General features: G+C 44.1%; 1 long non-coding RNA gene across 2 annotated transcripts in view; it reads right to left on the reverse strand.

The window, feature by feature from the left end:
* LOC119009350 overlaps positions 1-12,004 on the reverse strand; it is a 33,071-nt gene that overhangs the window by 12,635 nt on the left and 8,432 nt on the right. For both annotated transcript variants that reach the window (XR_005071698.1, XR_005071697.1), the window contains exon 2: positions 7,824-7,928. This is a non-coding gene — a long non-coding RNA (uncharacterized LOC119009350). The remainder of the gene's footprint in view (positions 1-7,823; positions 7,929-12,004) is intronic.

Below are 12,004 nucleotides of genomic sequence, written 5' to 3' on the forward strand. Positions count from 1 at the left end.
TGTTACAGTATTAAAGAGGCGCCCATATATTTCACCCAGGAAACACACAGTGGTGAGCAGCCAGTGGGAGTCAATGGGCTCAGGGAAGGCTGAAGTGCCAGCTCAAGAGAGAAGGCTTAACAAAGCCTGTGTGGGAGGGCTTCTGTACAGTGTGTGCTCATGAAGTGGAGCATTGTCTCAAGTTTTCCCCCAACCGCCAGCCCACACGTGTGTAGTCACAAACCTACCACCCTACATACACCTAATCACCATGAAACGGGCCCTGCACCCCCCTGCACCCGCATGTGGGTAAACTGTAATTTAGCATGTGTAGACAGTAAGATAATGTGAACTTAACCTCGCTAAGTGCGCGAGGGCTCGAACTAAAGCACTTAAACACACACACACTTCTAAGAGCACAAAGCATTAATTGATTCTAGATAGCTCTCGCCATTTGGACCGCTGCACCTTGTTCGTCTGAATAATGGGTGGTGTGGAAGTTCCGGATCCTGTGAGATGGTGGCGATTTCTCTCTGGTTGTTGGGTGGTGTTTGAAGGGAAACTTGATTTTACACATCTAAATCATTATACTGGTGTAAGTGGTTGAAAGAAAACAGTATCCTTGGCTGTTAGCTGGCTACTGTTTGCTAGTTGGCTCATGGTTCATTTTGCCGAGCCAGTGACCCTTATGTTTGCGTGGACCCGGACCTCAGATCACAAGGGGGAGTCACTTGGAGCTCAAGCTTAACTGGATTTAACTGGATCTTTAAAACTGACAAACATCTGTGTAGTTAATTGTGTAATTTTAACAGGATCAAAAATGTCTTTCTCATCAAGACTGGCCTCAAATTTTTGGGGGCACACAGAAAAAGGGCGGGACTTAGTTACAGATAGCCCAAGGACCTTATCTCAGCATTGTAGAACTGGTCCTGTATATTAGCAGCTCACAGAAGTAAGTAGCTACCCCATCGCATAACTGCAGTCTGGTGACTCGGGTTGAGCGAGACAATGTGGTTCACTGAGCGGTTTAACACAAAACTGGATTATATTTTACTTAAGTTACGACAAACTGCGACTTTCTTGACTTGAAAAAAATATTCTTTTAAATCGACAAGCATCATACGTGTAATTCACGGCGGAGGTTCCACCGGGAGGTGGCTTAACTTCGGCTTCTCTATGGTCCTGAAAAGACGTTTTGCGAGGCGTCATCCAGTGTGTTTGGAGCTTGAATGAGAATGGTTAGAATAACTTGGCCACTGCTGCAGCCATGAACCAAACCAAAGTTTATGAGAGTATAAAATCCAGTGCTTTTAAAGGGCTAGTTCAAACAAATTACCCAACAAATATATTTTACAACCCAGGCCCAGTGGTGTCTGGCATTGCAGATTGCTTTTGGTTTAATGGTCTCAGCCCTTTGGAAATATCTGCCCCTGAGAATCTTTTTTTTTTTTTTTTACACATAACCGAGCACAAGAGCAGCGCTAAATCACATTTGAGAAAACTCAACAGCAGTGGGTCTTTAAAGAATGATGCCCTGGTTAGTCTGGATATTCATCTGTTTATGTCCTTTATTTCTGTCTATTCAATCAATCTAGCACATAACTGTCATAAAGTTGCATCTTTCATTGTCTACGTTAGTTCTCATGTCTCACAGGAATATATTTACTGTAAATAAGATACCAAGTGAATAAAAAGTTGTCAGTGACTTTGATTTTCCTTTCAGGGCTGCAAAAAAAATAAGTCTGCAAAGCGTCCTCCTGCTGCTCCTCAAGGTCTCTGTGTGGACAACAACATTTGAAGAGATGCGCATGTGAACATTTTTATCACCTCAGATGTTATTATGCTTTTCTCGGTGCTGGATTAGAAAAGAAAAACAGAACATGTTCAGAGAGGTTTTTCTGTAAGAAAATCAACCTGTAGCGATTAAAGTGACAGGGACGATATTAGGACTTTGAAAAGTGAAGGGGACATGTCCACATCCATCCCCAGTGGAAATTAAGCCCTTGAGTTTGAGGCGGAAAGTCTGTCTGCACGGCTACCAGGAGTAGATGGAATTAATTAATTTGGGTGATCTGTTTTTTTTTTTAATTATCAATCTGCAACACCAGAAAGCTTGACAAATGCTAAAAAAAGCACCTTGACCAAAATGCACCATGTTGGGGTTTTTTTCTTTTTCAAAGCCCCATTCATTTCCAAACCCTGAAACGATCCAGGCATTCATTCTGGGAGAATAAACGGCATCTAATCTGAGCATCATAATTTGTAACACTCCATGCTTATTAGGTGGTATCTCAGGCATTATGGGCTGAAGTAATTAACTCAAGCCACCCAAGGGTAAAGGTGTTCATGGTACATATGAGGGCTAAGCCAGTCAAACTGGGGCTAATAATGAAATCAGATACAGTCCCTGTGGTGGGTCACGTGCCGCTCAGCCCTGGTCACGGTTTGCATGAAATGCCCTGCTGTCAATTAAAAACGATGCATCAAATAGTGAAATAACCGACCAGTAATTACTCCCAAGCTCTTTAAGGACACATTGTAAAAAAAAAAAAGAAAAAAAAGATCATTTGGATCATTTGGTGTATTCAATCCCGGGAGCCGGAAAAGTGAAAATATATAAATCATATTTTCCTCAGTGTCATTTTAAGATGATTATTCTCACAATTAGCTAATGGTATTAGGAGATCCAAATCTCAACAAATAGACTTTGTCTGTTCCCCTCTTGTGTTGTGTCAAAATGAAACACCAGCATGGGCACCGACTTCCAAAAAATAATGAGTTTCTCTCCTGACTTGATAATTGAAGATATAATGAGGGGGAGAGAAAAGGCAGAGATGAAGAGAGAGAAAGCAAGTGTGTGTGTCTACGGTGTGTGTGTGTGTGTGTGAGAGAGAGAGAGAAAGTGCCCCATATTTTTTGTCAGCGCCCTGCGGGGCTGGGTGCATACACCCCCAGCATTGCAACCTACTTTTTACACCCGTCCCTGGAAAAAAAAAGGCCCAAAGTGTCCTGAGCCCAAATCCAATCTGTTTCTTGTGACACCATTGTCATTTGTGCCAGCCCCGAGAGCAGCTCTGCCCCCCCCCCCCCAAATGTGCTGTGCTGCGCTGTTTGTCTCCGTGTTTCTAATGTTGACTGCGGGCACATAAATTACTGCTAAGTAAACATGTAGACAGGGAGCACAAAAAAAGGCAGATAAACAAATCAGGAAAACACGGGGGCCAGCGCTAGTCGTACAGTACCGTGCATCTGAAATGACCTTATCTCTGAGCAGCGTTAGAGATGATTATTCTGTGCCTCCACATGTATCCTTTAATAATACACTTGCTGATGCTGAATGGCTTTTTGTCCGGTATGAATGTTTAATCAGTTCAGCTCATGCGAGGGACATGTGGAAGTAAAAATAATTCTGCTTATTTTCCCTCTCCTTCCCCTTTTTCTTTGGGATGAACCTCCGTCACACTTATCGCCTCCGTATCTGCATTGTAAATTAAATTGAACAAGGGCACGGCATTAGGATGCAAATTAAAGACCTTCAAATAAAAAAAAAGGAGAGAAAAAAGGAAGCATTCAAATAATGTTAGGGAGTCGAGAACCAAGGGGCCGTTTAGGAAAGTATTGAAGTTTTGCTTGGCTGCCTTTTTACGAGGCCCCCTCATAACCATATTCTGGGACTTCTGTCAACACGTTGATGAAACGTATTATTCTCATTTACAAATGTTGTCTGCGGAGGGGAGGTGTTGTTTTCCGAGCAAATATTAGCTCATTTGAAATAATTGTTTGTGCCGCAAATTGCTGAATTTAATCCACCGGTTCCTGCAGCACTCAAATGATTTTTTTTTTTTTTTGGCGCTCTCGCTTGGCGGAATTTCCTTCGCCGTTTATTCCAGACGCAATGTAAGAACATATACATCACCATTTTTCGTTATTTGCCGGCGTTTCGCGCGTCTCTAAATGGCGCCCCCCCCGTCTGCCTTCGTCTCCATTATATTTCCTCTGGCGTTAACTGAGCGTTTTTCTCACGCTGCGGATGTACAGATGGATATCAAACCGAGATGGAGATGTATCACTTTTATGGATTGTTCGCAGGTGTAATCTTGGCATCTTGTTGTTTTTTTTTCTAATATTGTGTTTGTACACTCGAAAGCCATTAAGCGCCGCACAAACATCAAGATGCCACAACTTCAAATATTAGCTTAGAGGTAATAGGTTTGATGATATAATGCTGATATATGATTAAAAAGATTCCCACCCAGCAAATATGAGCTGGAAGCTCGTAAGAAAACAGCAAAGCACTGTCGATGAGCGTCTCCAAACAAAAGGATTCTTTCAGTGACCTTATTATTTATGTCTGAAACACTTTTTTATGACGGGGAGAAAAAAAACAAAAAACACACCGCATCACGAGAGATCCGGCGGTAATCCAATTCCAATGAGGTTCAGGGCTCGGAGCTTTTTCTTTTTTTCCCACCCTTCTTCCCTGCGTCTTGTGATTTATTGTTTTCAAAAACTCATTCCGTGCTCATCTTTCCGTGTACAAGCGGCACCTTTTGTTTACCGCAGCTATCATGTCTCTGTCAATCACGGCCACAGCCATGTTACTCACCGGAAAAACACAATAAGCTCTCCAAAAGACAGACGCGCCAGAGTCGGCGAGGAGACAGACTGAACATCTCTCCTCTTTCATGTGTTTTTCCCCCTGTCTCCATCCATACCTCTCGGCGTCACGGTAATTGCCGCTAGCAGGTAACACATTCAATTAAACACCTCGTTTCTCGGATGCAAAGCGAAAACACGTTTTTATTTCTTGATAGCGCGGATAGATTTGATGCGCTTGAATATTCTAAAAGGCAACAAACATTCAAACAAAAATTCATTCTAAAGGTTGTTTTTTTTTTTCTGTCTTTCTCTTTTCTTTCCTCCTCTTCCTTACAGGAGCTGCGCGGTGCTTTAACAGTCAAGAGAAGCAATTAAAAGCTGGCAGAGGGTTAACTTACACCCAGTGGAGCAAAATCGATGAGCGGCATCCTGCTTGAACTAATCACAGTACTCAGGGTGAAGCCAGCCAGCAGACATGAAAAGTACAGGAAGCAATGACAGGGCAAATGGTTTGGAAAATGCTGCTGATGAATGATGAGGAAAAAAAAAAGGTTGTGGCTCCCTTTACCCTTTACCCTCTTTGTCCTGTCTTACTTACCTTGCATCCGGCAGCCCAGTCAACGCAGTCTAATGTTTTATGATTCTGCAAATCACGGATATGTCACGTGTACGCACGCACACCTTCCTGTCAGGAGGTGGACGGTGTCAGCAGTGAGATAGTTAGAAACTGGATAGTTTTAACCTGATGTCGGGACATTTTTCAGCCGTGTTTGCGGCAACAACATGAGGCACTTTTAGGGAGCCTCCAGGACATTTTGCCGCAGCGTTCGTGTATATTTTTGACTAGATGTCAGGACATTTTCCAGCTGTGTTTGGGGGCAACAGTGTAAAATAATTTGGCTAGATTTAGATTTTTCAGTTGCTATGTGGCAACAGGAGTGGATTTTTTTTTATGAGATGTCAGTACATTTTCCAGCCATTTTTAGCGGCAGCAAAACTGGATATTTTTGATGAGATGTCAGGACGTTTCAGCCTTGTTAGTGGCAAAGAAAACCAGATGCCTTTGATAAGACGTCGGGACATTTTTCAGCTACAATAGTGCCGTCAAAATTGGATACTTCTGGTAAGATGTCAGGACATTTCCTAGGCGTAATAGTGGCAACAAAACGGGACACTTTTGATCAGGTGTCAGGACATTTTTGGCTTCGGTGGTGGTAACAGACCCAGGAAAGCAAAAAGCAAAAAAAAAAAAAAAAACTAACCTAAACCTTATGAGTGCTTTTGTGCAAAAACCTAACTAGACCAGGGTTATGAAAATGAGTAAAAATACCCCCCCCCTCCACCCAAAAAAAAAATTACCCCAAAGAAAGTTCCAGTATACAGCAACATACAGTTACCTCATATCCTTGGTTTGCAGAAACATATGTCGCCAACATTTATTCTGGCACTTGTGTTTTTTTTTCTGGTCAGCGTAATAACTTTACACTGATATGAAAGCTTTCCTTTGGATAACATGGATTGATGGGTTTACACCCCCCCACGAATGTCATATACTGTTACTGTATACTCGTATTCATCGCCACCGTGAAAGACTTATGAGCCTGCACCAGGTAATGCTCAAGCAAACTAGCAGTTGCTTCTGCAGACATTAAGCCCAATGTCATTTAGACAAAATGGTTCCATACCATTTTCTTTAATCTCCTCTGTGTAAATTACTACTTACAGCCCGTGAATTACTTTTTTTCTCTCCCCCTCCCCCCCTCCTTCACGCCACCGAGTTGCGTTTGGAGAGCAACGAGCAAGCTAATGAAACCTCTCAGCGTTAACAAATAGGACCACTGAAGAATGTTCTATTTGCAGGTCATTGTTTGATCCATAAAAGAAAGGGAAAAAGATGAAGGCGCGGGGGGGGGGGGGAAGAAAAAAGTCTCTTTCTGCTTTCCCATTGAAGACAGCACTCTTGGCAAAAGAGTAAACAATGCTGCTCGGCATACAGCTTGGAGAATTCATGGAGCCATCGCCATGGCAACCCCATTTTCTAGTCATATCTTTAATGAAAAGGTAATGAGAGAAACATAACAGTCCCAACTTCATTACCGGAGTAAGATTCTGCAATAAAAACTAAATCAGAGCACCCGTCATTTGAGGCAGCAGCAGGAGCAGCAGGTCTGCAGCGCACAGTGGTTATAAAGATGGAGCCGGCTCACTGGAAGGGGGACGTGGGTCCAGTCGGCTGCAAGAACAGGTGACGGGTGACTCCTCTCAGAGTTCACCTGGTCCCATTTACTGAACTTTAAAAATGCATATTTTACATGTTGTTTATCAATCATACACAGCGAGAAAATGGGGTGGGAAGTAAACAAGTATATTCCGGTATGACCTTGTGGTACAGCTTTATTTTCTCTTTGAAATCAAAAATTAAATATATCAAGTGATCGGAGAACCTTATTTTTATTCATTTATTTCCAGTTTATGTTACTTTATACTTTCAGAGGGAAATATTGTACTTTTGACACCTAAAGTTACCTTTGCATGTTCAGATTTCCTGTAGAAACCACATGACAACCTTTTAAAATATTAAATTATTAACCGGCCAACATGATATATAGTTGTTACAGCACCACCCTGAGCAGTTACAACAGTAAAACGCTGAAAACACACTCATCTACATGTATTAACCATTAAATGATATGTATTACACCAGTGTCCGTTAATCCAGAGGCCTTATATCTATAAAATGTTCTTAGATTTCTACTTAAATTTAGTCTTGAGCTCAGACCTGACGGTGCGTCTGCGTTCCATACTCATGTAACAAAAGAGAAAATCAGGTTCACAGTGGTGGGAGAGGAGATTTCAGCTCGGTATTAACACGTTATTCATCGGACTAAACCGCAGCCAAACCAATGGAAGAGCGTCAGCGTGTATGTGACCCAAGTTTTGCAGGAAAATCACAGGTGTGATGTCTTTAACAGTGTCTCCATTGTAATAAGTGTCCCAGTAAGCCATGTCAGTGAGTGTGCCCAATCCCAGAGCCCCTGAACTAGCTCACCTAAATGGAATGCAGCCATCTTTAATGTTATAAATCCCCCCCACCCCCGCACATTTTCTGTGTGATAAGTCAAAATGTCTGCCGTGAAAAGGGTCAAGTCCAGTCAAGTCTTGACTCTGCTTAGACATCAGACCATTTCTACATCAAAGATCAATTTCATAAACATCTATTTATAATTAATATAATTCACACTTACTTTATTTATCTGAAGTCCATGGTGTAAGGAACGCTGCTTTACACAACAACATGTGACAACAACTCTTTTACTTCATGTGTTTTTTTCTGGATCGTGTAATTCTCTCTGAAAGAAAAGAAAACACTGATTCATGATATAACATTGCTATAAATCACATATCATATTTTCTCTATGCGACTCGTTTGGCGTTCTACCGCGTTCGCTGCTTTGCCTGCTGTTTCGCAAACGGTGGGAAAATTACTTGTGAAACATTCCTCGGAGCAGCACATGATGGCGATGATTGTCGGCGGCTCTAAGCCCTTCCACGTCATACATATTCATTTACCCCACTGCTAATAGGAAACATGGATTATTGCAGCTTTGAGTAAAGAACTGGCCTTCTTCTTCCGCCACTGTATAAACTGAGATGATTAAAGGCACAGTCCGTGAACAAACACACTTTAAATCTATTAGTCCGGATCACATTTCTTCCCCCCAGGAAAATACCCTGTTGAACATTCATCGAATTCAAGGCTGCCATGCAACAGCTAAAGACATGCGTTTTCTCAGGGCAATGTGTGTTCACTCCCCTCGCAGTCCCATTACATACATATTTGACAACGAGGATATTACATACGTGAGCGGAGGGGGGAGAGTGAAAAAAATGTGAATTTCAAATGATGGAACTGCATTTTTTACACCAGGCTTGGGGATTGCCTCTTTGCATTTTGCACGAGGACGAGAATCCTACATTCATCTTGTTTGTTTAATTGGACACGGCCTCTGGAAGGGGTCGCCCTCCGGAAAAAAAAAAACGAGACGCGCCCCCCCACCTTTTTTCCCCCCAGTCCCCGCAAGGTAAATATGCGTCACGTTTGAATCGGGGGGCGCCCTCGCCGCGGCAGTTTACCTTGTTGTCCTCTCCTCATTATCACCGTAACCTTGTGATCTGGCCAGTTTGTTTTGTTTTGTTTTTTTGTAAGCCATAATGATGCGTGATACTCTGAGAGTAATTCTAATCTAGAACAGGGGGAGATCCAGCTGCCAGGTATCAAAGTAGACTGGGGCTGCCTTCAGCGGTGCTCTCAAGCCACACAAAAAAAGTCCTCCACTAGCCAGCCTTTCCTCACCTCCTCCCCCCACAGCCCTCAGACATTTTCCATGCATAATTAGGTAAAGTCCACAGAGAACAGCAGAGATGTTTCTCTTTTTTTGTTGCTAAGATGAGGATTTTAAAGAAGCATGGCTTAATGTTTTATTATTGTTTTTATGAGAAGTGGGCAGTGCCGGAGCCAGGCACTAAGAGGGCCCCGACTGGTCTCTGACAAAAGATCGGCCAGATTTTCTGGCTTTTTGTCAGGCGGCGTTGAGATTTATGCCCACCCCGCTGCAATTTAATCTGAACAATCTCTCTTTGAGTGCAAGCAAACAGGCTGAAAGGCCCGATGTTGTGATATCAGCGTCAGCTGAATGATAAGTCTTGGCCAAAATAAGAAGAATGGTAAGAATGATGCCCTGGGCTGCATCCAAGATCTGCTATGAATACATTCAAGGAGAATTGTGCCGAGTGACTGGACCACTGTGTTTACAAAGGCGCATTAACGCCAAAGCCAGGAAGGAAAGAATGTACGGCGCAGCAGAGGGGTCCGTCTGTATGAATACATTCTTTCCTCATTGTCCTCTCAGACAGGAGGATCATTACTGGCTGGACACATGCGCTGGCAGCACCAGCCTTCATTATTATGCAGCGGTCGACACAGGTTTAACAAAGAGAAATTTGTCTAGCATTTGTTTATCTGGGAGAGCAGAGTCTGGCACGGGGACGCTGGCAACAGCAGGCTAAGGTGGAGAGACACTCAAGTAAGTTGGCGGCCGCTCACAACCCTGCAGCCCGCCCCGCTCCCCCTCCTCCACCTCCTTGCACCGTCCCCTCTCCACCACCATCACCCTCTCATGCTCCCCACAGGTGCACGGCTTTTTTCTGCCTCGCACATCAAAGAGACGGCGGCAGAGAGAGTGAGAGAGAGCGAGGTGCAGGGGGCACATAGTTTCATCTTCAATTGTATCCCGCATTCAAAAGAAGGCGCTGTATTATTCATTTCAAGTCCGTTTTTTTTTCTTTTTCTTTTTCTATTTCAAATTTCGAAGGCCAAAAACAAAATTCGTCCAGAAGACGTTTGATTGCATTCATCGTTTCTTGAAAGGGGGAACGTATTCAAAATTGAGGCGACCGACACTTTTTTCATTCATTTGTTGCGTTTGCTTCAGGGACAGAACAATCGTCCAAAAGTTGGTCACCTCGAGGGCGGGTGCAAGATCAGTGCCATGATCTTATAGAGACAGAGAAAGTCTGCAGCCATCTGCTAACGCACCAAAGGTAGGGTTTAACAGAGTTTTGGAGGAGAAGCTGAAAAAACAAGCTGTTCTCAGAAGAAAAATTAGGTCCAGGTGGCAGGGTCCGCCACAGATAAACAAAGTCAAGAGAGTTTGTTTATTTTGTCAGTTTAGGCATAAAAATAGCAATCGATGAAGAACACAGTGCAGCTTTAAATGTCAGAGTAGGTGTGGCGGCTCAGAGTTATTGACAGTTTTTTTTTTCCCCTTCTTTCCCTCCCCATGAGCTCTGCTGCAGGAAGAGGGTGGGGCGCTTGGCTCGTCCTTGACCTTCCTGTGAACCAAATACATCAGGAGTCTGTTGCTGGGGAGATTAAAATCACGCAACAATGGGGAGGTGGCAGGAACACACACACACAAAAAAGGGCCAGGGTTTCCCAAATACATGCAACACCAATTTGAAGCTGTCACACAGTGGCGGTTTCTAAATCTCGCCGTTGCGCATGGGATGCGGAATATGCGTCCGCTCAGCTTCCTGTCAGGGCAACAAAGAGGGTCAGTGTCGAGTCAGAGCCCCTTTTTATCTCCCCCCCCACCTCGGAAGGGTTTGTGGAGACCCGGGAGGAGAAAAGAGATGCGCGCACGCCGTGCGTCTTTGAGGCATCGTCGCAATCAACCGCGCACTCCCGCCGCACATCCTGGGAGTGCTGTGAGTGCTGCACCCTCGTCTTATTACAGACAGCAGGTGCAGATGGTTAAAGGCAGGTGCTCGGTGGAGAAAAAAAAAAGGAAAAGGAGAAGGGGGGGTGAGAAAAAAAGAATGAGCACCTGGTCCCTCTGTTGTAGCAGTCTGGGGCCGCTCTCACTCTGATTAGCTTTGTTTCTCCAACAGAGCGCGGCGAGGAACAAGACCTACAACTTCATTAGGGTGAAGCGCACAGCTCCCCTTCTTTTGCCTTTGTCCTACACTTGACTGCACTAAGTTGGAGAAGGACGGGGCGTCTCAGAAGATCAGCCTTTTTTTTTTTTATTAGGGGAGCTCCAGCTCTTGTCACCAGGGTGGTGCCTCTCTACAGGAAAAGAGCTATAATCTGATGCATGTTAGATCTCCCGAGTCACGATGAGCAAAAGGGAAGGGAAAAAAAGCACAAAGACCTCTGCAAGAAGGTGAAGTAGAGAGACCCCCAGAGCTGAGCTGACAGGCAGCAGTCAGCTCGCTCCTACATGAAGTTTGGCCGGGATTCAGCGCGCCGCTCTGACCCCGATCCTAACTTTGTTGCTTGGCGCAGGTAGCGAGTCCGAGTGCGAACACCGCGCCGCATAATCGCCGACCCCTGCTCACAGCGCTCACCACTTCCACCACACCGCGGTGTACCTTCAAGGGCGAGCGATGGGGGGGGGGACAGGCGCTAATAGTGTGTTTGTATTGTAGAAGCTCGTAAGGGCCCACAGATTTGCTTTATTCATGGCCTCACTTCATCTGCCAGCCAACCATTGAATAATTGAAGGAATTATCAGGCTAGGGGATCCAAAGCCCCTCAGAAATGTGTCATGCCCCTGAGCAAAGCCGGCAGAAAAAGAAAAAAAAAAAAAAGAAGAAGGAGAAAGAGGGGCCTCCTAATTCAGAGCTGTATGTGTGTGTGTACATCAGCACAACCCTCCTACATACAAAGACGCACACACAAAGTTAAAACACAGAGGTTGATGATGCCACAAATGGCAAGCTTTGACTGGCAGAATATCAATAGCTCATAACAGCGGGAGCCCATGCATGTCAGATAAATTTATGATTCTCCGTGAACGTCGCACTCCTATTTTTCCTCTGCATCGAGAATGGGTGTTTTTTTTGTTTTTTTTTGTTTTTTTTT

The sequence above is a fragment of the Acanthopagrus latus genome, chromosome 20 (assembly GCF_904848185.1).
Source record: "Acanthopagrus latus isolate v.2019 chromosome 20, fAcaLat1.1, whole genome shotgun sequence".
Classification (NCBI taxonomy): domain Eukaryota; kingdom Metazoa; phylum Chordata; class Actinopteri; order Spariformes; family Sparidae; genus Acanthopagrus; species Acanthopagrus latus.